The sequence below is a fragment of the Mustela erminea genome, chromosome 4 (genome assembly GCF_009829155.1).
Source record: "Mustela erminea isolate mMusErm1 chromosome 4, mMusErm1.Pri, whole genome shotgun sequence".
Taxonomy (NCBI): Eukaryota; Metazoa; Chordata; class Mammalia; order Carnivora; family Mustelidae; genus Mustela; species Mustela erminea.
This window is the reverse complement of record NC_045617.1, coordinates 104,461,647-104,488,185: the sequence shown is the minus strand read 5'-3', so window position 1 is coordinate 104,488,185 and position 26,539 is coordinate 104,461,647. Positions and strand designations below refer to the sequence as shown.

The following is a 26,539-nucleotide window of genomic DNA, read 5'->3' as shown; positions in this document are numbered from 1 at the left end:
TGATTAGAGAAAAAATGGAAATGAGTGACGAGCAGGAAGGCTGCCAGGACAGCTGAGGATGGAAGACCTGAGGTCCTCAACCATGTTGTGGCCAGGGTACTGGTTCCAAGGACCATTCAAGAGGCATTTTCTCTTTCTCAGACAAATTATTTACAACCTTTGGGGCGCCTGGGTAGCTCAGTGGGTTAAAGCCTCTGCCTTCGGCTCAGGTCATGATCGCAGGGACCTGGGATCAAGCCCCGCATCAGGCTCTCTGCTCAGCAGGGAGCCTGCTTCCTCCTCTCTCTCTGCCTGCCTCTCTGCGTACTTGTGATCTCTGTCTGTCAAATAAATAAATTTAAAAAAATTATTTATAACCTTCTTCAACAAGAACAGACCTGGAGCATATAATAAAATCGCTTTGGTAATGGCTTGTGATGTAGGTAGGAGAAGGGAGGTCAGTGTTCTAAAGCATCCTTGTTGCCCTGGGTTCTCTTAGACCCACCCCTGGGGACTGGGTCCAAGAGACCCACTACCGCTCCCTTCAGAAACATTGCCTCCGCCTCCTCTCAGCAACTGTCTGAGCTAAACTGAGAAGAGCAATTCAATATTTGAAAGTAGACTAGGGCTTGAAATTACAATAATTCAATTTTAATAGAAAACACTTTTGGGTGTTTTACATAAATTTTAGGCCAAATGACCCTGATGATTGACTCTGAACTTTTCAAAGAGCAGGTGCCTAAAATCCTTTGTGGAAGTGTGATTAGTATAGGTTATAAGCATCCACATGGCTAGAGAAAGCTGGAAATATTTACAGAAGTCTTCAAACTGAAATAGATGAATTTTTCAGAAATATAAATGTATTTCCCAATAGTATAATAAAGATGACTATTCTTTTCCTAAAATATTAAGTATTCACACTTAGTGAAGCATGTAATAATAGTGATAGGGCTGGTCAAAAAGCAGGTGCCAGGGGAGTTTATTAAAGCTGAGCTATATTGGAAGTCTGACTTGTGGGTACGAGATTTTGGACTCGGTATTGATATTAGTGTTCTCACAGACATTAAGATGGTCCATGGATATTGGTTCATTTCCATCCCAGTCAGTGAGCCATGGATCTTCCCACAGTGACAGCTGGGCAGCATGCAATTCTCTGTGTCCACCATAAGGTGAAGATCGGTTCTAGCAAACCTTTAAGCACAAGGGAGCTCTTAAAAGATCTTTCTCTGCTATAAAATTGTAAAGGGGCTTAATTGTGGTCTTGTGATTCATATTAATAGCATTTTATGAATCTCATTGAAAGCTCCTTCTGTGTCACTGGGGAAGATTTAGTTTAAAAAAAAAAAAAGCCTCTTTTCTCTGAGGGGCATTACTTGTCAGGCCACTGAAATCCAAAGTCGGTGCTAAGGACAGCTACATTTTCTTAGACTTAGCAGGTTAATGGTTAAAACTAGCCTATTATTAATAATCCACAAAAAGATGCTAATTTCTCTACTTTAGAGCTGATTCAGGAGATTTTTTAGTTGAATAAACCTTAAGGTTTTGTACTTTGTAAGTTATTTCTTTTATAAGGGAAATGTTTCAAAGTAGCGTACTGTTTATTAACATGTAAGCAATTTCTAAGTGATGTTTGAAAAGAGAAATAATTTTTAATAAAGCAGTGTATTACTGTTAAAGTTTAATTTTCAAAGAGGCAAAATCATTACTGCCATCCAAATATGGGAATCTGTGCCAAAGATTCTGTTTAACTCATAAATTAATGAGGGGGGAGCAGTGATACTGTGATCAGTTCAGGGAGCATTTGAGAAGTAAAGGTATTTATAGGCAGTTTAACAAAGAAATGTCAAGGCAGCTTAGAAACTGGTTAATTAGATACAAACCGGTTAGTATCTAACAGGCCATCAATCTTTATGGCTATCTGTTCCACCAGACAGAAATTATTTGCATCTCTACTGGAGAAAATCCATAAGTTAGCAAGCAAAATCTAGGACCTTTAATGAAGAGTAAACAGTGAGCTGAGCCAAATTCATCCCTAGATAGTCCTTGGGTAGCTGTTGCTTCTGTGTGATATTTGAAGAGTGTGCTGTTCATCTTTTTGCTTTTCTTCAAAGTTTTGAATAATTTCTCTGGCAACGAGGTGCATAAATGCAAATGTATACAGAGATACATTTATTTGACTATTCAAAATTATACATTGTGTGTCTGCTTTTCAACTCAATGTAGGTTGAAAATATAAATAAGAAATTTATCCTATCTTCAACTAGTTCACAGTGTGAAAGGGAGATACAGACATCTTGGGATACATTTTGATAAACACAGTAAAAGAGATATGAATGAGTGATGGCCAGAGATTCTGAGGTGGGCCAGGCATGTCAGGTTTCAGTGATTGGGGAAGCTCCTTAAAGGGATGACATGAGCTATCATGCATTGAAGAACAGATACAATATATCAAACTCCTGGAATCCAATAAAGAGAAAATAGACCTCCATCTCTCTTAACATACAGTTTCTGGAGCATTTCCTTCTGCCTTTATTTGTAGACGGAGAATTTTCTACCTATTAGCACAGTGCATACAACCTTGCCACCTGCTCGTTCTCTTGGATGTATGTTAAGCAGTTTTCTGTAGATTTGTTAAGCTTTAGGAGTTTGGATGTAGAAGGAAATAGAACAGTATGTTTCATAAATGGAGTTTCATAAAATGTGGGCTGCAGACCACCTGCATCAGAATTAGGAGACTTGTTTAAAAAGCAGGTTCCTGAAAGCACTTGCCCATGAATACCTTGCCATGTCTTGCACCTGTAACTCCTGTAGAGAGCCCCGCACATGATGCTACTCAAGCAGTTGCTTACGAAACTGAACTTGAGCAGCCAGTGCGGTAACAGATGGTTGGTTAGAGATGAGGGGTTAGAGATTACCAAAAGTGTGCCAGTAAACCAAGGAGAAGAGGAAGCAAAAGTATCGAACAAATCCCCGTTGTGAGAGGGCAGTGATTTCTCAGTGTAACAACAACATAATCAGTTCATAACATTAAGCAGAAGCAATCATTTAAAAAGACTTTACCAAATGTTTTCTAACCTGTGGAATACAATTAAACAATTACATTTATTGCTCCAAATAGCATAGGTCTCTCTATTAATAACTTCCAAATTGTTGGGGGAAATATAATTAAAAGCAAAATCTTCTCCCAATACAGAAATCCTTTCCACAAACATAGTACAGAAAAAACAAGCCAGGTCTATTATTGAACAAGCATTACACCAGAACATGCTGCACACCACAGGCAATCCACTAGAAGAATGCAAGAACAGAAAGAAATCTCCCCTTTTTATATAGCCAAATAGATACAACCCTTCCCATGTATGTTTCCAAGATAAACAATACCTAGTCATGGAGTGAGAGGAATTGACAGCACCATTCGTCACTCATAGTTTATCCGAATTTTATCTGGCCACCGGGGTGATCATCCCTGTTGCCTAATTGGCTTTATCCAGAGGAAAAACAAACTTCTCATGAGGATAAAACAAAACACTCATAAGGATGAGTGTAGGTAGTTTCGCAACTTGGAGCAAGACAGCCACCAAAGTTACAATCCTGCCTTCCCACAGAAACTGGGACACAGGGGTGGTGTTCTCTCTCTTGATGTTTACATTTCACGGAGATGACTGCTGGGTCTTTGAGAAAGACATCCCTGGGTCAGAAGGCTGATAAAAGCCCTATCGGGTCTTCAGAAGGATTTATACACATTTCAAAGAGAGGAGGAAGTATTTAGAATTCCAAGTTTTCACAGTAAATACCCTGAGAAAAAGAGAGGAAGGAAATCCCTTATTTTCACCAGGAAGAAGCTACCTCTCATTTTTAATTTGTGTTTGTCCTTAACACCATAGAAGGTCAACACTGGGAGAAACACTGTGTGACCTTATAAGACAAAAGAAAAGTAGAACCACTTTCTTCATCTAGGTGAGTTCCTATGGTTTGTATTAAATGACCATAATACACTTGATATAAAATGAAATCTTTACTCAGTAAATGTTGAAATGAAGGTACCTTTCTCAGGAAAACTTCGTTAGTTATAATTTATTTACTCTCTGTCTCTACTGCACTAAAAACCATCATACATGAATTGCCATAACTGTCATTTCACTGGAACAAAATAACACTTTTATTCTATTTTTAAAAGACACCGAAGGGAAAATTATTGTAAATGTAATTTTTTCAATGTTTTGCTCTTTTCACGCTACAAATTACTCGATAATGGCCTGTGTTTATCAGGTATATTTCTTTTGCAAGGCCTTTATCTTACAGTATTAGAACCACCAGTTTTTGTGGTGTTTATTTTTGGAGTTCTTGCCTTATACAGGTGCTTAAGGCTTATAAACAGTATCTTCTAGTTTTGAGAATTGAATTATAAATCTCTGTAATTACTGCAGGACTTCTTAGTAGACAGAGAAAACTGTATTTGCAAGTAGTATTTTTAAGTGCTAAATTCAGTTTCTGAGATGGAAACATATTTAAATGGAGAACTATTCAAAATAGAGCAAAACTCAGTTCAGGCAGACTTTTTCACCTCATTGGCAACAGGTAGACACCAACCGGGCACTGTGTCACCCGGCAAGAAGGCAGCGACATGTATGGGACACGGCAATACGATTCATTATACGGGAATTGTCACTTTGGTTGGGCTAAATAAGGGTAGCAACTGTGGTTTAGGTTCCCTGTTAGATGAAAAATTCACTTATAAGTTGACATATAAGGTATTATCCATGCAAAATATAGTTTGATCAGTAGTCTAGAACTTGGTCTATGTTACCTTGCCTAGCAATGGTTATCACAGTGATATTAAAATACATGAAGGATGTACAGCTTCTATGAAACTCTACTAGTGTTCCTTTGAAAGAATGGTGGAAAGAGATTGAGATCTTAGACTTAGTTTCCTCACATTCACAACCAATAGCAGTTAGTAAGGCGTATTCTAAAATTCCATTGGCATCAACTCTGATCCCAAAGGTGAGTCAGAACTGGGAAGTGATACATCCTGTGCCATCACATGCTACTGGAAAATAGGAAAATGCCTTAATATACATGTTTGCATCAAAAGCCACAAGTTTGTTTTTTTTTTTAATGATTTTTATTTGTGTGGGCTCGTTGTCAATCATACTTATTTTAAGCAGATTCTATAAAATTCAAAATTCCCAAAGGAAGTATATCATGACATATATCATACTAAATAAACACTAAATAATTAAAATTCGTAGGGTTTACCTTGCTCTCTGTTCAGCACATTTTCTGTCTCTAAGCATGTAATATTTATGTAAACCAGCCTGTAGGGGAAACAAATGCAAAGTAGATACAATTTCTAAAGTAGGGATATTGAGCTGTGTTGATTAATTTAATGAACAAAAATTGACTGAACAGAGACCACGTTCAAGGCAGGGTGAAATAAAATGCTGGAAATAAGACATGAACGAGAGACAAGGAAGGTAGAGATAAATACTCCAGGAAAACATATAGCAGAGCATTTAGTACAATGAAAACGTAGTTTTGCATGAGTTCAGGAGGAGAGAGAATTGGAATATCAGGAAGGATATACAGAAGCTTTAAGTTCCTTCATTTAGCCATAGATTAGTTTTATCCATGACTTATTTACTTCTTTCATGTTTGAATTTCTCCTTCATCTCAGGCACTCTTCTAGTCACTGGGGTTACAGCAGGGAGCAAGACAAAGCTTTTGCTTTCGTGAGATTTCCGTGTTACCTATGACGGACGCGAGCCCTGGGAAAAGGATATAGTATCAACGGGCGCGGGCGGCGTGAAATGAATGTAGGCGGCCCGAGATCCCAAGGATCATGACAAGAATGTGCAAGAAAATAGGAAAGAGGAAGGAACAGATTCGGCGCCTGCACTATAAAGCACATACAGGAATTGGTGGAATGTGTGGTAGGAAGAAAAGTCAAAATACCGTCTTGGAAGTTATACCAAGACCAAAAAGAAAGTGGTAGTGAAGGTTTTTGAAGAGAGGAACACTGGAACAGAATGTGCTTTGAAGATTCAGTGTGTGAGGAAGTCAAAGAGGTGGAGCGAAAGGACCCACACCGGTTACGAGATCATTTTTACAGTCCCAGTGAAAGGTAGTAAAGTATCTGAAATCATGGAATAGATTTTGAGAAATATGGTATCTGAGGCTTTAAAATGTAGTTATTCTTGTCTGAAAGATAGAACTCTATCTTCACTGGACTTCCAGGACAGAATCAACACGTAAAAATAGCGTGATCCCATTCCTTCTTCCCCTACCCAAAGGCGATAGAAGAACCTCCCCCGCAAAACAACAACAGCAACAAAAAAGCTTAGATTTTTAAACAAGTGTGAATGTTAGCGATAATTTAATTCTCCTTATCTTAAACAGAAAAGATTGCCATATTAAGAGCATTAAAGAAATTCAAGCAAAGAGAATTAGGGGTTCATTCAATAAAAAGAGAGGTAAAAAAATAATAAGTGATAATTGGGGGCATTAACAATTATATTTTTAAGGGGCACCTGGGTAGCTCAGCAGTCTGGGGGAACTAGGTTGGTTGGTAGATAGGTCTCCGTCCTCAACATGGAATCTGCTTGAGATTCTTCTCTCCTTTGTCCCTCTCCAACTCTCGAGTGCTGTCTCTGAAATAAATAAATCTTTTTAAAAATTATATTTTTAAATGGAATCCTGGGATTTTTAAATAAAAATGCAGTTGAAATGTTTATACTTGAAATACTTCTCAAAAGAAATTAGTCCAAATAAGCTTTCTATGAGCATGTGGAAAAATAATGGCCTAACAACATCTAATACGAAGATGCTTATCACTTCATGAAGGCATCAATAATAATGTGTATTTTTAAAGATACAGTTCATGTACCATAACCTAAACCTTTTTAAAATGTAAATTCAGTGATGTTTAGTATATTGATAGCTGTGCAGCCAACACCACAAACTAACTCTAGAACATTTTTATCATTCCAAAAAGAAACAGTGCCCGTTATTGGTCGCTCACAGCCCATTCTACTCTTCCTCCAGACCCTGGCCAGTGCTGGTCTACTTTCAGTCTCTGTGGATTTGCTTATTCTGGATAGCTCCTAAAAATGGAGTCCTACCTGTGGCCTTTCGTGTCTGGCTTCTTTCACTTAGCCTAATATCTCAAAGTTCATCTGTGTTGTAGCACCTGTGAGTACTGTGCTCCTTTTTAGGGCTGAATAATATTCCCTCTTGTGAGTATGCTACATTTTGTTTATCCATTCATCAGTTGATGGCAATTTCGGTGGTTTCCACTTTTTGGCTGTTATGAGGAGTGCTACATTGCACACTTGTGCACAAGCTTTTGGGTGGGTATATTTTCAATTCTCTGGGTATATACCCAGGAGGGGAGTCGCCAGGTCATACAATAGCTGTGTTTAACTCTTTGTGGAGCTGCCAGACAGTTTTCCAAAGCCACCACACCACTTTCTATTCCCGCCAGCAACACGCGAGGGTTCCAATTATTCCATCCTCTCGCCAGCACTTATTATCGTCCATGTGATGTGTGTGTTTTGTCAGCAGATATAGAAGCTCCTTATGCCGTGGCTCACTGGCACCTTCTCCGCTTTTTTGACACATGGGACAAGCTACTCAGTCGGGACTAAGAAGCAGGCAGACTCTCTCCCCTCTTCACTGTGAAATTTGGGTCACACACGCAAAGGGAATATAGACTGTCATTATTCACAACAATTTTTGAATGTGAACGTGTGCGTCTCATTGAATAATGAAAACACGTCTCGCACAGCCAGGATGCCAGGCCCTGTCAGCCTACACAGCGGTAACCAAATTTGCTCTTCAGTATGTATGTCACTCTAATACTGCATAAGTAATAGCTATTAGATTCACATGCTAAACCGGCGCTCTGACCTTGTTTTGTCAGAGGTGGCAGCACGAAGAACCTTAGCAGCTTTCAGATTGGGTGGCTAGGTAAACATTGCTTTCGGTTAAGATCCAGCGGGAAAGCAAGAAGGCAGCAATTTCCGATGTCACAGAAGCCAAGAACACATGGGGCGAGGTGCATTTTCTTTACACAGCTCAGGATATAAAGGACAGACATTCTTCATCTGCCAGTGCAAGGAGGAAGGAACAAAAATGGGTTAGCATTGTTTAAAGCTCATAAACTGCAACCATAAATCAGCAAATTAGCTAATGATGGCCTCTGGGTAGTGATACATGATGAAAAACAAATGAGGAAAGGTACTCGAGCATTGCACTTGGTAGCTGCTGAAAAAATTAAAGTTCCATCTTCATAAAAAAACTGTTTAAGGGATGTTATAAAGGGTTGTGCCCTGGTAGCAGAACAATTACTGCTTCAAATGAGTATGTTTTATAATAAATGCTACCCCATCAACTGTGCTTTTCAGTGCTAACTCTTGTAAATGATTCATACTGTTCCCAGGAAGAGGCAAGTGTGGGGCTCATTTGGGAAGACAGTCAGTCCTGTCTCGGCAGAGTGCATGGAAATAATGAGTGTTTAACCCATACTACCAAGACCAGGGCCCTGTCACCAGGAAGGACCCAATAAATATTTATTAATGAGGTTGCTTATAAAATCAGAGAGTGCCATTAATCTTTGTAAAACTAAATTAATCTTCTGGATCTTGTTTACTTTCTCTATCTATTTTGCTGCTTTATTTTAAATGTAATGATGAAATTTTAAGAGACTGAATTCTGTAATTGCAAATATCATCAGGAAGTATTTGCTGATGATGTAAAGCACCTTTGTAGGAGAGGAGGAAAATTTAAAGACATGGAGCCAGCCTTTAGAAGGGCTGACAGTCTAGTAACCATGCAAAATCATGCCTAGTACTATATTTTATTATCTATTTTCAGAGGACTTAAATGGCAGTAAGGGAGAGTAAGCTGTAAAGAAAGCTTAAATGGAGACTGGTAAGTTCCAGCTAGAGTTTATTAGATGCTTGCTTTTCCTTAAAACTAAGGAAACTATTCTTTTCTTTTCTATTTTTTTTTTAAGATTTTATTTATTTATTTGACAGATATCTCAAGTAGGGGGAGAGGCAGGCAGAGAGAGAGAGAGAGAGGGAAGCAGGCTCCCCGCTGAGCAGAGAACCCCATGCGGGGCTCAATCCAGGACGCTGGGATCATGACCGAGCCAAAGGCAGAGGCTTTAACCCACTGAGCCACCCAGGCAATCAGAAACTACCTTTTCTTTTGATTAGTACAGCCAGAGCTGAAATGCCCCGAGATTTTAGGACCATAAGTTGTTTTAAGGGCTACTCCAAGGCTACAAATTCGGATTTATTTTGATGAAAAAATTTAGCTGTCATGTTTATTTCCAGGATTTAATAAACGCATGTGAAACAGGTGGCCCTCAGCAGTCACTGAAGCCTGTTGTTTGGGCTCCCGTGTCTTCGAGTGAGTTCGTAGGGATCCTTTACTGTGTTATCAGGGGATCAAAGGTGGGGAGGTTGGAGTTAGGGAATTACTTTCTCCTCCCACAGAGCAGCAGGATGGGAATCACAGTTCTCCTCCATTCAAACCTCAGCTTAATGAGCTCAGTGGGATGCCGACATGGGTTGACTTGCTACGGAATGCAGCCAGCACAGAAGTCACCAAGTGGGTCCAGCATCACCGTGTGCCGTCACATATGTTGTTTTGGATGAGCAGGGGACTTCTCCCCCTGTCTCAGAGGGCACCCATAGCTGTTTTTATCTCTTTCATTGCCCAAACTCCTACGAGAAAGCCAGCTTAGCATTAGCTAGTTAGAAGCAGTTAGTATGATCTATTATCATCTTTTCTTCTTGTTGCAGAGAATTGTAACCTTCAAATTGTTCCTCCCTTTCCTTTTTCTGTTTTTTGTTTTTTGTTTGTTTTTAGCAAGCCCCGGTCCAAAGATCTGAACGTAGCCTTGACTCTTATGTGTTACATCAGTTATTAAGAAAATATGCTATTATTAAAAGTACTGGGTTATGTGTTACCATTAGAATATATGGATTGAGATGTTGCCAGCAGCCAAACAAAATTATATTTAGGTTATCTACTTTTATAATGTCAAAAGTCATTATTTTTGATGATGTAAAAAAAAAAAAAGATCCCTTGCTACTAGTAGGACATGGGCAAACATATATTTTTAAATATATACAACTTTAATGTCATTTTTAAGTAAATCCTGGGGTTTTTTGTTCAAGTTTCTACCCATTTAAATTGAAAACATTGTAAAAGTCATTTGAAAGTTCTTGGAAAATGGCCCTTCCTTTTCACTCACACAATTTTTTGGTTTTGTTTTCTTGCCCTCATAGTAATTGAGAACAAATATTATTATATAAAAGTAAGAAAAAAGACTAGATAGATAATTTCACTGAAAAACTATTTTGCTTAAAATTAAGGCACAGACATTATGTGGATATTTTCATTACAAAATATTTGCTCCAACGGGAGAAGAGACGCATTGGTCATGGACTTCTACACTCCTTTTCTCCTCCGTCTGTCTTTATCACCTGTTCTTACTTCCTTCTTTCTACACCCATATGCTATTCGTGCTCCTCCTTTTAGGCCGTCTTTTTGTTTCTTTCCAATCTGAGTGTCCAAACACCCGTGGTCTTGACCTTTCACCAACTTTCAGTAACCGATTAACACGGCAGTTCTTCATTTTTACATTTTTACTTTCTTATTCTACAAGTCATTTCAATTTTACTATTCTAGGAAGACCAAAACCATAAAACTTTTAAAAAGCTTAGAAAGTTTACTGACTTGTCCAATCTCACAGAGAAAATAAGTAACCAACCTGGGATTTTAACCTAGCCACAATGGACCCTATACACTTGACTGTTAAGCTCTTTCACCTCTTGGAGATTAGCCTTGTGTGCTACCCTTCACCCACCTATCCGTCTCCTTTATCATTTATTCAGTCTTTCACAAATGTTTATTATTTCGTGGTTTTCTACTAGCTATGCCCTTGCTAGGTGCACGATATTCAATGCAAAACAACTAGAAACAGTCGTGAAGTAGGGTAGGGTGATAGAGAAATTACAGAGTAAAAAGTTCATAACTACAAATTATAATCTAATTGGAGTAAGAAAAGTAGATACTTGAGACACTATAAGTGACTACTTTAGACCGGAGGCTCAGAGAACCTTTGTTTTTACTGTGGAAAAGGCTTTACTATGAGATCTGGAGGATGTGAATAATAAGTCAGTCATAGCAAAGGGAACAATGTTCCAGCCGAAGGAAAGGCATCAGAAAATCCCTCAGGTGAGCAAAGGGTTGGCTTATTAAGGAAATCTAGAGTTACTGGAACACTGTAGGTGGGTGGTGAGAAAGAACTCTGGAGAGGGAGGCATGGTTAGATGAGTCACAACTTTTACTCATGTTGAATATTTTTTAACCTTATGCGATAAGAAATCTTCGAACTTTTAAACAAGAGAATATATGTACATATTTGGATTTTTTTAAAAGATCACCCAACTTCAGCATAAGAAGTGAAACAAAGAGGTGAAGAAATAAGAACCAGTTATTAATCCATTATTTGGTCTCAAGTGAAAGATGATACTGTCTTGGCTTGCTGTGGTGATGATGGGGACCAAAAATGTAGATGGGCTCAGGTATATTTCTATTTACAAACAATTCCAGAGCCTGGATAAATCACAGATCATTCTGGGTTTTTTTTTTTTTTAAAGTTTTTATTTATTTATTTGCGAGAGAGAAAGAAAGTGCTCCTGAAATAAAGGAGGGGGGAGGGGCAGAGAGAAAGACAGAATCTCAAGCAGACTCCCCACTAAGCTTGGATCCCAACTCATGGCTCCATCTCATAGCCCTGAGATCATGACCTGAGCCAAAATTGAGAGTCTAAAATCAAGGGTCAGACACCCAATAGACTGAGCCACTCAGGCGCCCCACAAATCTTCCTGGGCTTTACTGTCTCCTTTATATCTTTCTTGGATTTTATACTGCATACAAGTTGAAGAAGGAAATAGAAATTAAGGAGTTTGGGTTTTTTAGAAGAGACAGTAAGATGCTTTCATTAATGTATTATGACAATGGTGTATGTAATTATTTTGAGGTAAATTAAAAATAGAAATATTTCCAAGATATATGAAATAATATTGAGAATAATGTTCTTCGTTTATGAGAAGGTTAGTGGTATGATATCCTTTCCTTAATTTTTTATTTTTTTGATTTAATCATTACTCAAATATATATGTAACTTAAGAACTGTTTTAGTTTGAACATCTCAGAAATTAAGTTTGACAACATAAGCGTCTCAAAACAAAGTTAGTCATGTATTTCCAAATTTTTACATCACAACACTTGTAACCTATGTGGGGGAAGTATTCCATGTCAACACTGAACTGAGACCATTTGTCATTAATTCCTTTGGAAAAATCCACATGTGGGCAGAAAGAATCTGATCAGTGTGATTCTTTCGTGCCTTTCCCAAACCGGTCGTTCCCTTCCTTAGATCTTTAAAAAAAAAAAAAAAAAAAAAGTGTGTTGTGTTTAAATTCTCTCTGACTCATACTTGTACCGGAAGAGGATCTTTTTTCATTATCTAGGACTCAGATATGTATTTCCCTCCGTGGCTGGCTGAAGGAGCAGCTCTTCATACTACTCCTGCAGATGTCCAAGTTCTTCACCTCCATTTCTGGTTCCAATGCTCTAGGTTCCTGAGTTGCTGAGTGAGGGCTGATCACAGAAATTGGTGAGGAAGAATGTTCCTATACACTAGTCAGTGGTCTGTTGCAAGGTGTTAATTAGTTATTCCTTCTAGAAAAACAAGACAAGACAAAACAAACAAACAAACAAAGAACAAACAAACAAAAAAAAAAACAAGGGACACCTGGGTGGCTCAGTTGTTAAGCGTCTGCCTTCGGCTCGGGTTATGATCCCAGGATTCTGGGATCAAGTCCCTCATCAGGCTCCTTGCTCAGACAGAAGCCTGCTTCTCCCTCTCCCACTCCCCCTACTTGTGTTCCCTCTCTCACTGTGTCTCACTCTGTCAAATAAATTAAAAACAAAAACAAAAACAAACAAAAAAGAAACAACAACCCACAAGTGGTTTTGGAAACTGTATCCATATCCTCCTGCTGCCATAAAATGGCAGTTGGTCTTTTGAACCTTGTAAGTTTTGAATCAGGAGCCATCCTTACTGATGTAGTCTTTCCTTGTCTCTACCCACCAATCATATAATCGTTACATTGAAGAGAAGAAAAAAGAGGACAGGAATATTCATTCTAAAGGAAATGTCTGAATGTTCCTGACTTACTCAAAAGCTGGCTGCTTTTTTATATCATTTTCATGAATCCATTGTTTGATTGTGACCTCTGCCAAAACAGTCAGTGTCTCATGTCCAGCCGTTGGTGCCTCAGGAAGGGATTATCTCCAGAGTAAAATGTTTGGTGTATGGCAGGTGCAGAAAAGCATGCAGGGTCCTGTGTTAAAATTATATCCCACATATTCCCATTATTTCAGTAGTTTCTAAAATGTGGAACAATAATGTACACTTTGATTGTGACACTCAAATACTAATGCTTTGTCTTGAGTGAGTGATAGGACAAAACACCTGCTGATTTGTGAATTATATTTTGTGGTTGCTTTTTAAAAAGTTATAGTTAGCATTAGCATATCTACTTGGGTATGCAAGTTTTAAAAATAGGAAATTTGCCTTACATGGAGTCTGTGCACAAGGGAAATCTGAGGATGTGTACAGAATACGTGAACAAAGCTTCCTGCATTTAAGGTTAATCCAGAATGGCACTCTACATTTAGTTTATGTACTGTACCTTATTACACATTTAAGATCTTTTTTAAAAAAAGTCCTTATATCCCTGATCTAGAAGGACTGTGTCATGGATGAATGAATTCTGCTCTACTGCTCAATAGATAAATTCTTGAACTTCAAATAACTTGTTTTCTAATATATAAATGTTTTTAAAAATAGCATTCTATCTGCATATTAATGGCGGGAAAAAGGATTTTAAGTCTCTTGTCAACACCAACTAATTAAAGTGTAAATACTTGAGTGTCCCAAGAGTCATGGTGATTATAGGTTGCTTAACCTTCACTGCTATTAGTCTATTGTCTGTATGCCTGTATATGTGCATATTCCATACTGAATTTCTATCTAATAGGTCTAAAACCATAGGTGTAACACTATCTAATAAGTGTAACACTATATATAGCCACAGCATCATTACTTTTAGCCACTTGACACTTCATCCTTACTAAATAATTGAAGAGAGGTCATAGACATCCATTTTATTTCTCTAGTTAGTTATAGCACTGATGTCTGAATACAAATTAGATTCATCTGTTGCAAATAACACAAGGCAGTCACAGGATTTTTCATGCTGCAGGCACATTTTTCTTATTTATTGGAAGCATTAAAAATGTGTCCCACCTAATTTTATCTGAGTAGATAGATAATAAAACATGAAAAATTTCATAAAGTTAAAAAAAAAGGCAGACGGCTTGATCTTCCTGTCATTTGTCAGCTTTTCAGATTCATCCAATGATGCATGTGTCTTTTATATGGAAAAATTATGAAACTTGCCTTATGTAGAGTCTGTGTATAAGGGAAATCTAGAATATATGGGATACACGAATAAGATTTTTGCCTTCACTACCAAAACTGCCACGCAGGAAGAAGAGGGTCCCAGAGTAGCTTGAATAACCACTTTGTGTCAAACAAAATGGTGGCAAAGAAGAGATCATGCTAGTTGATATTATTCATCAGACATATAAATGCCCTACTCAGTTCTTGTTCTATGTGGTAGATAGATAGTAAAAAGAAAACCTCGACTGAGAATCAGAAGACATTATTACTATTTCAGCTCCAGTCCTGAGTTGTGTGACTTGTGTGTAACACTTAAACCTTTATGAACCTCAGGATTATGACTTAAAATCTAAGGAGTGCAGTTTAACTTAGATAGTTTATTTAATTGCTCACCGTGTTTGTCATTCCTGGGAAACTTTCCCAAGTTTAAAAATAATAACACATTCTCAGTATATGCGTGGAAGGCTGAGGAAATAAATAATGGTCATTAGATTCCAAAGTGGATTCATTCATTCATAATGCTGCAGGATAGTCTTCATTTTCTTAGTATCTTAACTGTTCCGATTGGAGTTTGTCTTAGAAGTCTTGCATGTGTTACATGCAGTGACGACGCAGTACATTTATGTCTGTATTTTTGGAATCCAGAAATGATGTCAATACCGTATGTTTTTATTGTCGGAAAGTAAACCAAAAATTTTTTCAAGGGTTTGGGAAAACATCACATACATTCTATGTTAAAAATAGTAAGTCCTTGTCTTTCTACAGTACCCTGTTCTGTTCGAAGCTTTTTCATATTCATTATCTCAGTAGATCCTGGCAGTGGCAGTGCAAGATGGCTCTAGCTGATGGCACTATCTCTGTGCCGCGGGAGAGAGAAATGCAACACTATGATTAATGAGCTGTCTGAGGTTCACACACAACTGATTAGTAAAGGACCCTTGACACTGACTCAATGATTTTTCTTACACCTCACTGCTACTGCAATTAAAACACATTAATAAGAAATATTTAAGAGAATGACTGTGTAGGCATAAGAAGAGTGTTTTTAAGGAACTTTCTGCAAGGGATACAGTCTGCAGTTGTCACCTCCATCTGCGTGAGCCAGAACGTCAGCGGTAGATGTTGGCTGCATCTCTACAGACTTAAAAGCTCCAAAATTCAAATGATGAACCTCAGCTCTTCTCACTTTCCTAATCAAATTGGCAAATTAAAAAATCTGACAAGAGTAAAATCTGTGATAGGGAAGGCATCATTCTGGCAGGAAAGAATTCCGGGGAAACACCGATCAGCGTACTTCTCATCCCTTTGCTTTTGTTCAGTGTGGGTGCTTAATGTTGAAAAAAGTAAGGAAGAAAGAGAGAGTAAGAGATGAAGGAAGGAAGGGGGAAAGGAGGAGGAAATGAATTAAATAGCATTCCTATCAACAATTCATATATTTATTATTTTAAAAATTTACAATGGCAAGTTTTAATAAATCTTATAGTAAATATGACTCCAATTTATAACTACACATAAAGTAGAATTGTATTTTCCTATTGAATTAGCCTTTTAAACATAAAAGACACCTGCTCATTAAGATTTAACCAACGTGACTTATCGTCTAGATACTCTTCCTAATGAGAATTGGATGGTAAACTCTACCAACTATGAGAAGGCAAGCAAGTCTCTACCTCATGATTCTCTGCTGCTAAACATGATGGCACAGTGACATCTTTGCATTTGCTTCTAGAGTAACGCACATAAAAAATGTAACTACAATAGATGCCCTTAAACCAAAAGGAATTAACTTTTGAGAATATTCTTTACTGTAATTATGATAAAGAAAATTAAAACAGAATCAGAACTACCAAAGGTGAAAAAACTCATCCTCTCTGCTGTTAATTAGTTTTATGATGCTTAGTGATTACATTTACATGTTCACATCATTATGAAGTTTCATTGCGTCTTATATTTCATATGCTGATTAAACACATATTTTTGTTTTTAAACAACAATACTGAGAAAACTTTTGCATTCCAAAAATGAAGAAAATACACTTGGCCACACAAAATTGTTCTCATTATGTGATTCACTGTCTTAAGAGCTCTTCTTCTTTTTTTATGCTATTAATGTTTAGTAATATGTACAGAAATGGTATGAATGGTTCAATAAAAGCAAAATAGAAATACTCCTGAGGCTAACGGAAATACAGGTGAAGTCTTGTTTGCATGGAAAATGAAAATAAAATGATTTTCCATTTAGAAAATCCACCCATCTATATAGATCAAGTCGTCACTATTGATCAGATGTTTGTCCATTTCTATGTTATGTCTGTGTGTAGACTTCAGCCAATCTCTGGTTGTAACAGTCATTTGAAAAAGGTTCAGATGAAGGGTAGAGGGCAACAGGGAGGTGAGAGAGACAGAAAAATGGCCAGAGGAAAGGAGGAACGGAGGAAGAGAGAGAGAGGAGAGAGACAGAGTTTTTCTTTTTTCTTTCTTTTTTCTTAATTTTAAAGAAATTGAGAGTTGCTCAGGGATATTATGTTCTTTCAATAGGTTTTCTCAAAAAGTCCCAGAAATATATTTTGCTGGAGAGAAACTGGGCACAAGTTCAGTGTAACCGTAGTATTTTTCACACCAAAATGTCTGGAGCAGCACTTGCCCTTGGAAGAGCTTTTCAAGTCATTAAAGCCTGTCTTGTCCAACTACCTCAAATGATGAATGATGGAGAACTATATGCTGGGGTTTCATTTAATTTGTATCTGGAAGGAATGTTACAGCTCACGACCAAATGTCTTCCAAATAAACACCTTGTTGATTGATGTGACGCATCATAAGACAGAAGGTTTTTTGAATTGGGAATATATGATAGGAGCTGAACATATGGTTTTATAAAGGAAAAGAAGCTCTTCCAGAATGTGTGAATGAAATAGCATTTTCAAAGCTATTTCAAAAATATTATATTTTAGAGATGTTAGCAATTGCCTGGCCTAGAATTTAATCAACAGCAAAGCTTTGAAAACACTCCAGGACAAAGAATGTAGGTAATGTGAAAAATGTCACTCAGGCAAGAAAGCACTGCTGATACATTGTGATTCCGTGCCATAGAAATCATTCATACCAATGTCAATAATAGCTCCACAAACTGTAATTTCATAGATACTGAGATATCTAAACAGCCTGCCTATTTTGTCTTTTAAGTTCTCTTCTGGGAAACCCTTGAAATAATTAAAAAGAGGTGGTGCTTTTTAGGAAAGTTGTAACCAAATGAAGTTGTCAAATTATGACTCGTGTGTATCAGTCTACTCTAGTTATAATTTATTAAGATATTTATAAAATTTACTTTCAACTTATTATTTGCTAAGATTAAATTAGTATTAATTTCAATTTACTATTTTAAACATAGTAATATGAAACCTAAGTCTGATCTTCAGCAACATTTAGGAGTTACATTCTTTGCTATGACTTAAAACAGAAATAGTTCTGATTCAATCATACAAACCCATTTAGACGCAAAGGGCTTTGAGACCCCCCCCCCGCCCCCCACCACAGGTCTTTTAGATTCCAAATACACCAAGCGTCAGCAGCAGCCAGATCATGACTGGATACCATCATCTATCTTTGTCCTTCTGGACCATTCTTAAGTAGTTTGGTTATTATCAGCTGCCCTAATCCCTTACAACGTGCTAGTTGCTGAACATGATACTTAATGGCTTAAAACAGGCTCTTAACAAATATTTCCTCATGTGATTCTCCTAGCAATCCTTGGAGAGAAGTATTCTAATAATCTGGTTTGAGGAAAACAAAACCAGGGCTTTCCCAAGGCAAAAATGGCAGCTGAATTCAGTTTTCTTGCTGTGTTTGCAGCCTTTATTTACTTTATTATATTATTAACACTTTTGAAGGTAGTTGAGGATTTCTCTCTCACACACACACACACACACACACACACACACACAAAAGAGGGAAGAGGCTTTTAAATTAGAAGGTATGCAAGCCATACTCCAAATCATAATTCATAATTTAAGTGGCCTTTTTTCTAAGGCCAGGCTTGAGTGAAATATCCATTCATTATATTTTTTATCCATTCATTATATTTAGAAATAACTTAGAACATTTACTACTTTTCCATTTTATTAGTATACAAATATATTCACTTCATATAATGACTTATTATCCCTAATTATGGTTAGAGTATGTTTATTATGATTAAGATTGCCCTTGGAAATTGTTATGGAAAATTATTGTGTAATCAAGTTATTTCTTAAGTTATTCTTTACTGGCATATTTTGAATAGCTAGATAATTTCATCTGTTTGCCAATAAGGAATTTTAAAAAAATATGTTATCTTTATAAGATTTAAGATATTTGAGAAATTCCAGATAAATCTATTGACCATATTATGTGCATTTAATGTGCACTGAACATATAAATTATGTTCCTAAAAATACTAGAAGCTTCCCTCCACCACCCCCCCAAAAAAAATACAGGACGCTTCCAACCTTTGAGTTATACCATAAGGTTTCTTATGTTAATCAGTTGCTTGGAATTCTTCTCTGGAAAAAAAATTATAAATATTAACTACAATCTCAAGACATCCTTCAAAAGTTCCTTTTAATCATAGGGAAGCAAATGGTAGGAATATTTGGTAGAAACCTGTAATATTTTATAAATTAAAACTAAGGGTATAGTTGCTATGAACGTTAGGGTGCATATGGCCCTTCTTTTCACTATATAACAGAGAAATGATTGAATAAATTGAAGTTACCACAAAAGTCAATCAATCAATCAATCAAAGGGTACTTTATAAATCCTAGTGTACACAAACACACATACACGTGTCCTTTTGTCTTCAGAAATTGTGCAGTTGGTGATACATTAAGTATAAATAGATATGTTACTGTTTTATTATTTGAGTTTTTTTTATAGTATAATGTAATAGGATATTAATAACAAGTGAGCCATTTGATAATCTTCCAGAATTTAAACAGCAAAAAGATATTGCTAGAGGTTCTTTAGGCTAAGAATTCCTTTGGTATAGAAACTACTGAACAAGTCGTAAAAAGGCTTATGGAGCCTTAATGCTAATAACAAAGATTTACCAGATTTATAAAGAAGGAAATCACTGAGCCTCTGACCTGTCATTGTATTCAGTGCACTTTTAAGTATGGCAAGAAAAAACGTATTTGATCTAACTACATCGTTTCTCAAATTGTCAGATGTAAATTTTCCACATTCAAACATCCCTGAAAAAGAGGTACATCTTAGAGTCAAGAATTTAGTTGGGAGCATTTTATCCTTCCTTAGTGGTATATGAAATGATGGCCTATCTTATAACCATCTTAGATTTGATGAAATAAAGTGTTATCAAATCTCCAACTTATACACATCTCTCATATTTTTGAAATTGTATTATCATGACTAGTAATAAGCCTTTAGAGTGAATTACTACCCATAAGCATGCATATATTTATTTCAACTTCTCCTCTACCCTTGGCTCAGAGGTAGAATGGTGGGCTAGCTTTAATTGGGACCTAGGCCATGACATTAAACCTACACTGGGAAGCCAGGGATAGAGCTGCCAAGTTAAAGCAGACAGACTAATGAGAAGAGGTTGGACTGCCAGCTTCTTTGTCAATGAGAAAAGAAAGGAAGAGGAATCAAAAGCTTCAAAAAATAAATTCTATACAGGATGTAGAAATGCAGAATTCAAGAATAAATGGAGATTTCAACATCCATCTCTCTCCATCACTTTAGGGAAAATTGCAGATAGGCTGCCAAAATTTTCTATCTCTCACCAGTTATCCCTTCCAATTTCTTTTCATAGACAGTGACTTTGGAAAGGATAAATTTGGAGGAGGCTTATTTAGGTATTAGAGAAGATCTGTAACAATAACTCCTGAATTTACAGCTCTCAAAAAAACATTCCTGCACTTCCCTCCGGACTTGCCCTGAACTGGAAAAAACAACACTAACCACTCAAAAGCCAACTAAGCTGAAGTGAATCCACATTGGCTCCACCCCCATCAGTATGCCCTTGACCTTCTTATATTATCTACTTCAGAAATTTAATTAAAGAGGACATGGAAAGTGTGGATTCACATTGCAAAAACCCCATATTTCTTTTCTTTCAAGCTTCTCGAGATGTTATATGTACAGCAAAAACTTGTCTATTTTTTTCAACTTCTTTCAAAATAGATTCAGAAAAGTAAGATCCCAGCTGGGCTCATCTAGTCACGCACCTCTGTTTTCTCACTCTAGCTGAACTCTCTAAAGTCCCGTATGGTGGGTCCAATCTTTGCCCTTACTGCACTCAAGATTGAATATCATGTATGATTCCCCTTTTAAATTGATGCATTGTTGTTGACTGTCATGAAAATGATTCAGTACATAAGTTTATAGTGATTATTTTGTACTTTACTCCTGGCCTTGCTTACAATGAAACTATGTTTCCCACTATGCTTAATAGATCTCTAGATACATTTTTTAATAAATATGATTACTATATTCTTTTATTAGATCCTTTTGATTTCTAAGCTGCTTGGTTTATCTTTCCCTGACACATTTTATTTACTTTTACTTACGTAAAGTCAATAAAAAAAGAGAACTACTTAGGATCCTCAGTTTCAGCTACACACACACACACACACACACACACACACGATCTCAATAGCATTCTCTCTCTTCTCTCAATGTTATATGAGTGTTAATTTAAAAGGGAATAGAGAATAGCCCTATAGACCAGTCTGGAGGCAAAGACTTAATTTTTCAACACTTTACTTGCAGTTAGTGGTTTCCAGGATATACATTAATAATCCTAACCCATTGCATACTAACAAAAATGTTTTCAAATGCTTTCAGTTACAATCCAAGATTCATTCATTTATTAGGAAGACATTCATGGAGTGACACTTACATGCCAGATATACAGTGGTATACAAATACAAATTAAAAACATAAGGACAAATGAAAGATAGGAAAAACATACAGAGATAAATAAAAGATTGCAGCTGATCTCAAGGGTCTCTCATAGGTGGACAAGGATGATCAGTGCAATAAATACTGTAACAGAGCTACAAGGAAGTGCAGGTGAGGAACAGAGCAGAATGGAGAGACCCGCGAAAATGTAGAAATAGTTACCTCCCAGCTGCCTGGGGCATACAGACAAGCTGCACAGAAGAGAGGACCTTTGAGCTAGGATGGAGAATGAATAATACTTGTAGTGACTTAATCATGTTATGATGAGCTCTAGATATTTTATCGAATGCTAGGTTAACATTGAAATGGAAGAAAATAGATAACAATTAACCATACAAAGAATAATTAAAAGGCATTTACAAATCCCCACCCCACCCCCCCCACTCAGCCTGTAACCCTTTTTGCTAATGTGAACCTAACATTCAGGTGTTAACCCTGAAGTCACCTCTTCACAGAAACCGTAGTTGACAAACAGATCTAGATCCGGTGTTCTCTTTATAGTCTCTTAAGATACCCCACACTTTTCCTTTACAGCCTTTATCCAAATTTGTAATTATATGCTGTCTGTTTATCTGTGCCCTGCTTCCTCATTAGATGAGGATCAGATGGCTAAATTGGATCCCTGGATCGAAGATTATATCCAGCCTTAAGGATACAGGCACTCCCGACGCTCTGGCAAAGGACAGAGTTCTGGGCCATCAGAAACTTCTTCCAGGTCCTCCTTCACAGATCAGACTTGTCCCAGAATAATCAGTGATGTCTCTAGGTGGGTCCTCAGGATTACCTTACAGAATAGGGAGCATTTAAATTAGGCAATATCCCCATTTTATATCAGCTATGAACTGAATGGTGTCCCCTCACGATTCATTTATTTAAGCCCTAGCCCTGAGCGTGATAGTATTTAGAGATGGGGTCTTTGGGAGTTAATTAAGTTTAGATGAAGTCCTAAGTGTGGGCTCCTCATGACAGGATTAGTGCCTTCTAAGTGGAGAAACCAGAGAGGCTGCCCTCTCTGTCTCTGCTGTAAGGACACGGTGAGAAGGCACCATCCTCGGGGATCTCATATCGTGCTGGTACTCTGATCTTGAACCTGCAGCCTCCAGAACTGTGAGAAAATATGTTTCTGTTGTGTAAGCCACCCAGTTAAGGGTGTTTTGTTATGGCACCCTGAGCAGATGAGCACAATACCCAAGAGAGCTGTGTAAGTTGTGTGCATTCTCCAGGGAACTATGCCTCATAAATCCATAGATTCTGGATTTGTTGACCATATATGGAATTTTTTAACCAGGGTCATCCTACCTAGCTCTTTCAATAGAGAAAGATCCCATCCTCCTAGCAAGTGTGATGTGTCTTACTCGATCTGGTAGATCAAGAAAACAAATTGGGTTTTCTGTCTTCTTTTTGCCTCTGGAGCAACACCCATACTCCCCTTCCACAAAGGGGGTGAAGGGATCACAGGCAGGGTGCTGTAACACCTTCGTGCCACGTGGGCACTTGAGGACAGGGGCTCTGCCTGTTTTGTTCACCACTGTTTATCTAGCACTTTGCACACTGCTTAGCACCTAGCTATTAAAAGAATGAATAAATTAATGATGCTGATTAACTGCTGTGTAAAATTATGACTTAAAATTGTTTGTTCTAAATATGCTTCTGTGAAGCTCCAAGAAGTATATTCTCCTTCTCGTACTCGATTATTTGATTCATTGTTGAACTGACTGTACTCTATTTTCTAATGAAGTAAACAGTTGGCTTACTTTTATGTAGTCCAGACTACTTCCTTGCTAAAATTATGTTCTCACAGATTTAGGGTCATTGAAGGAAAGAACACAGGCTTTTCAAAAAAAGCAGCAAATATCTCTCCAGAGAACCACAGATTCTTTAGCAAATAAGCATTTTCAACCAGCTAGGAAACAATGAATTGCCCTATTATTTTGAAAATTCAACATGAGTTTCTTGAGAGGCCAGGAAGATCAAATTTATAATTAATTAATGAATCCTACCTGTATGGGCCAGGTTGCCAGCGTTGACCAGATGGAACACTCTCACGTGTAATTCAAGAGAGTCAATCAAGGGACTGTTTCACGTAGGAATGGTAAAGCAGCCAGAGTTTAGTGTCAGCAGGAAGCCTTTAAAACTCTGCCCTGAGGGCACAAGCACAAGGCAGTACTATGGACTATGTATCTAGTACTAGGGACCATGTTCCACTACTATGGAATAAAGCAGCCCTGCAGTGGGGAAGGGGATGTCTCACAGGAGTCACTGTCAAAGCGGAGGAGAGCGGACATGGTCGTGGAGGATAAAACTCATTCCTTTCTCTTTCTCTCCTCCAATTTCTTGCAGTGCCTTCCATTGGCCTAATTAAAGAAAATGCTAGGAGGTGGCAGAGACCTTATGTGACACAATCTGTAGAGGTTAGCATCCAAGGCACAGAGCAGAGTAGGTGAGGCAAAATAATAGGTATAGGAAAGCAAACAGAAAATAACCATCAGAACTCCTAAAAATGCCCCAGTCCTCTCTCTGAAGATCAGGGACACATCTGAACCTACGTTAGGGGAAAAAGAGAACATTTGGAAAAGTCCCTTCCATCATTTGCAACCCACAGGTCTTCTTACATCTGTTTTGTCAGGGTAAGGAAGCCCCATCTCTTATTTTTGGAAGGGAGAGAAATCTTTCAAGTGGTGACATCCTAATCTGGCAGTGTTTCTTTAAAATGTTACTTAATAATTGATTTTATAGTGCTTACTGTGTGGCAGATGCGGCTTTAAAAATTTCGGCAAATACTAATTTAATTTTATCCTCACACAGTGATATGAAGTGGACTCTATTCTCTTCATCCTCATTCAGTGTGTGAGGAAACCAAAAGCAAAGAAAGCAAAGTGGTTTGCCCCCTAGTTCACACATCTGAACTGAGGCTCTTGGGTTCCATGTCCATCCTCTGAGCTTCTAGTCTTTTGTGGGAGACTTGTTGCGAGACCACATTCCCAGTAGAAATAAATTGTAAATGGTGACCATGTCAACAGATCAGAGGTGGTGATTTTTTTGCCCGTGAATTCTCACAACCCACTCAACCATCTTAACTTGTTCGGAAGACCTTTAGAGAAAATGCATTTTCTACTCATAGTCAAAGCTACTGCAAACACCCTTCGAGATAATTTGGGTGTAAGTGTCCACAGACCAGGGTGCTACTTATCAGAGCCAAAGATTTAGAGGATTAAGTGAGATCAGAGGCAGAATTATGGCAGCCGTTAACGTAACCAAATCTAGCATGTATATTGTCAATCCCAAAGGCTCCAAGTGTGTTTCCCAGGATGGAAACACTATTTTAAGTTGATAATTCACTTACTTTCCTAAGAAAGAAAATGCACAAACTGTCAGATGATAATTCTTAGACAAATATAGTTTTTAAAGACCTCAATAACTTTTATAAAAATAGCCTTTTCACTAAATGAATTCCATTTTCAGAACGTAAATTATATCCTTTTCCAAATGCTTTTGGCTAATGAAATAATTTATCCCCTGATTTCAACTAAAATAAAATGAATATTAAAGTGAATACTGAATTAAATTTGTAATAAAAAGATGAGTCTCTGTGAAAATTTTCCAGAGAAGAGCTGTGAAATTATAGAATTTAAACACCCCAGCACAATAAATCTACCTAGTTTTAATACTGGTAAAGTGGACAGTCAGCCATTTGAATGACAGGACTATAATTATGCATTACTCTCATTTGGAAAATATATAACAAATTTTATTTTTAGGGAGCTGAGGTTTCCAGTAAAGGTCTGGCAGTCATTTGCAGACAATCTAACAACTGAACCCAGACCACATCATAGTATCACCTAAAACAAGCAAATGATTTGATGTCTTACTGAAAGTTAAACTCCTAGTTATGTGTGTTGTATGAATTTTCAGGGTACCTTAATTTTCCTGATGTATTTGAAAGTGGCATTTCTACAATGTATGTCTTCCTGTGCTCAGATCCTTGTACAAAGTAGAGTTTGTGCTTTCAGTAGATGTTGACTAGATAAGGCATATGAAATAGGAGCACAAGTTTTATTCAGCCCAGAGCTTTCTTGGCCATAAACATAGGTGCTTAATGCTCTCAAAATATTCTTTGAATTTTTAAAGTCATGCATCTCTTGTATTATCAAAACAAGAGGGAAAACAACTGTCTTCTAGGGATATGCTGAAGATAAAACTAAATGCATTTTCTTATCACCAAATTAAGAAAGGGTCAGTAATAGTCAACATTTTTACATGATTTAACATGGATTAAAGATCCAATATTTTGGAGTGTGTTATTTCAGGCACTATTTCTTCATTAAGAAACCCATATACATGTTTTAGTGGTCCCTAGTTTCCCAGTTTTTATTTTGTTATCCCCAGATTTTGTGGAAGCCACACATTTTTGAAAACCATAAATTTGAGCAGCCTTTACTTCCAACACAAAGTCATCCAAAACACACATAAATACTCCAAAGGCAAACTATGCTATAAGGAAGTAACTATTTCTAGGTACCTCCTGATAGTGAGGAAAATAAATAATAGGAAACCACTTTGATGTTGTTATACCATTGAAACCATTAAACTAGTCTGCTTGCAATGTGATCACATTCTGAGAGAAATAACCTCTGTCAGGATGGCATTGTGGAAGATATTTTGTTTCTGAATTTGCTCACTGGGGGCACTGGGCTATCTTCTATAAGTTCCATCCAATCTCCATATCTAGAAAGGGCTTCTTTAAATGAGAATTTTAGGAAGAACAGCAGTGATGTGTTGTGAAAGACTGAACTCACATGCTTTATCAGGACAGAACATATTTAAAATATTTTAACTTAATAAAAAAAATTATATAGACTTTTATGAAAGATTCCAATATTCATTCCTAATTTCTTCTCCCTAAAAAGCTGGAGAGAACCCTTAGGAAGAGCAATGTTGTATAGCAATGTAGAGTGTATGGCACTTCTTGACTGTAGCAGACATGGCTAATCCATCCTCGTGGTTCTTTTCTTATTGAGTCCTTAGGGGCTTGGAATCTACCTCAACT

At 37.3% G+C, this 26,539-nt stretch overlaps 1 protein-coding gene and 1 pseudogene across 11 annotated transcripts in view; both read left to right on the top strand.

Moving 5' to 3' along the window:
* Positions 1–26,539, top strand: part of KHDRBS2 (KH RNA binding domain containing, signal transduction associated 2) — a 601,759-nt gene that overhangs the window by 421,782 nt on the left and 153,438 nt on the right. The window lies entirely within an intron of this gene.
* Positions 4,231–26,539, top strand: part of LOC116587889 — a 100,338-nt pseudogene continuing 78,029 nt past the window's right edge.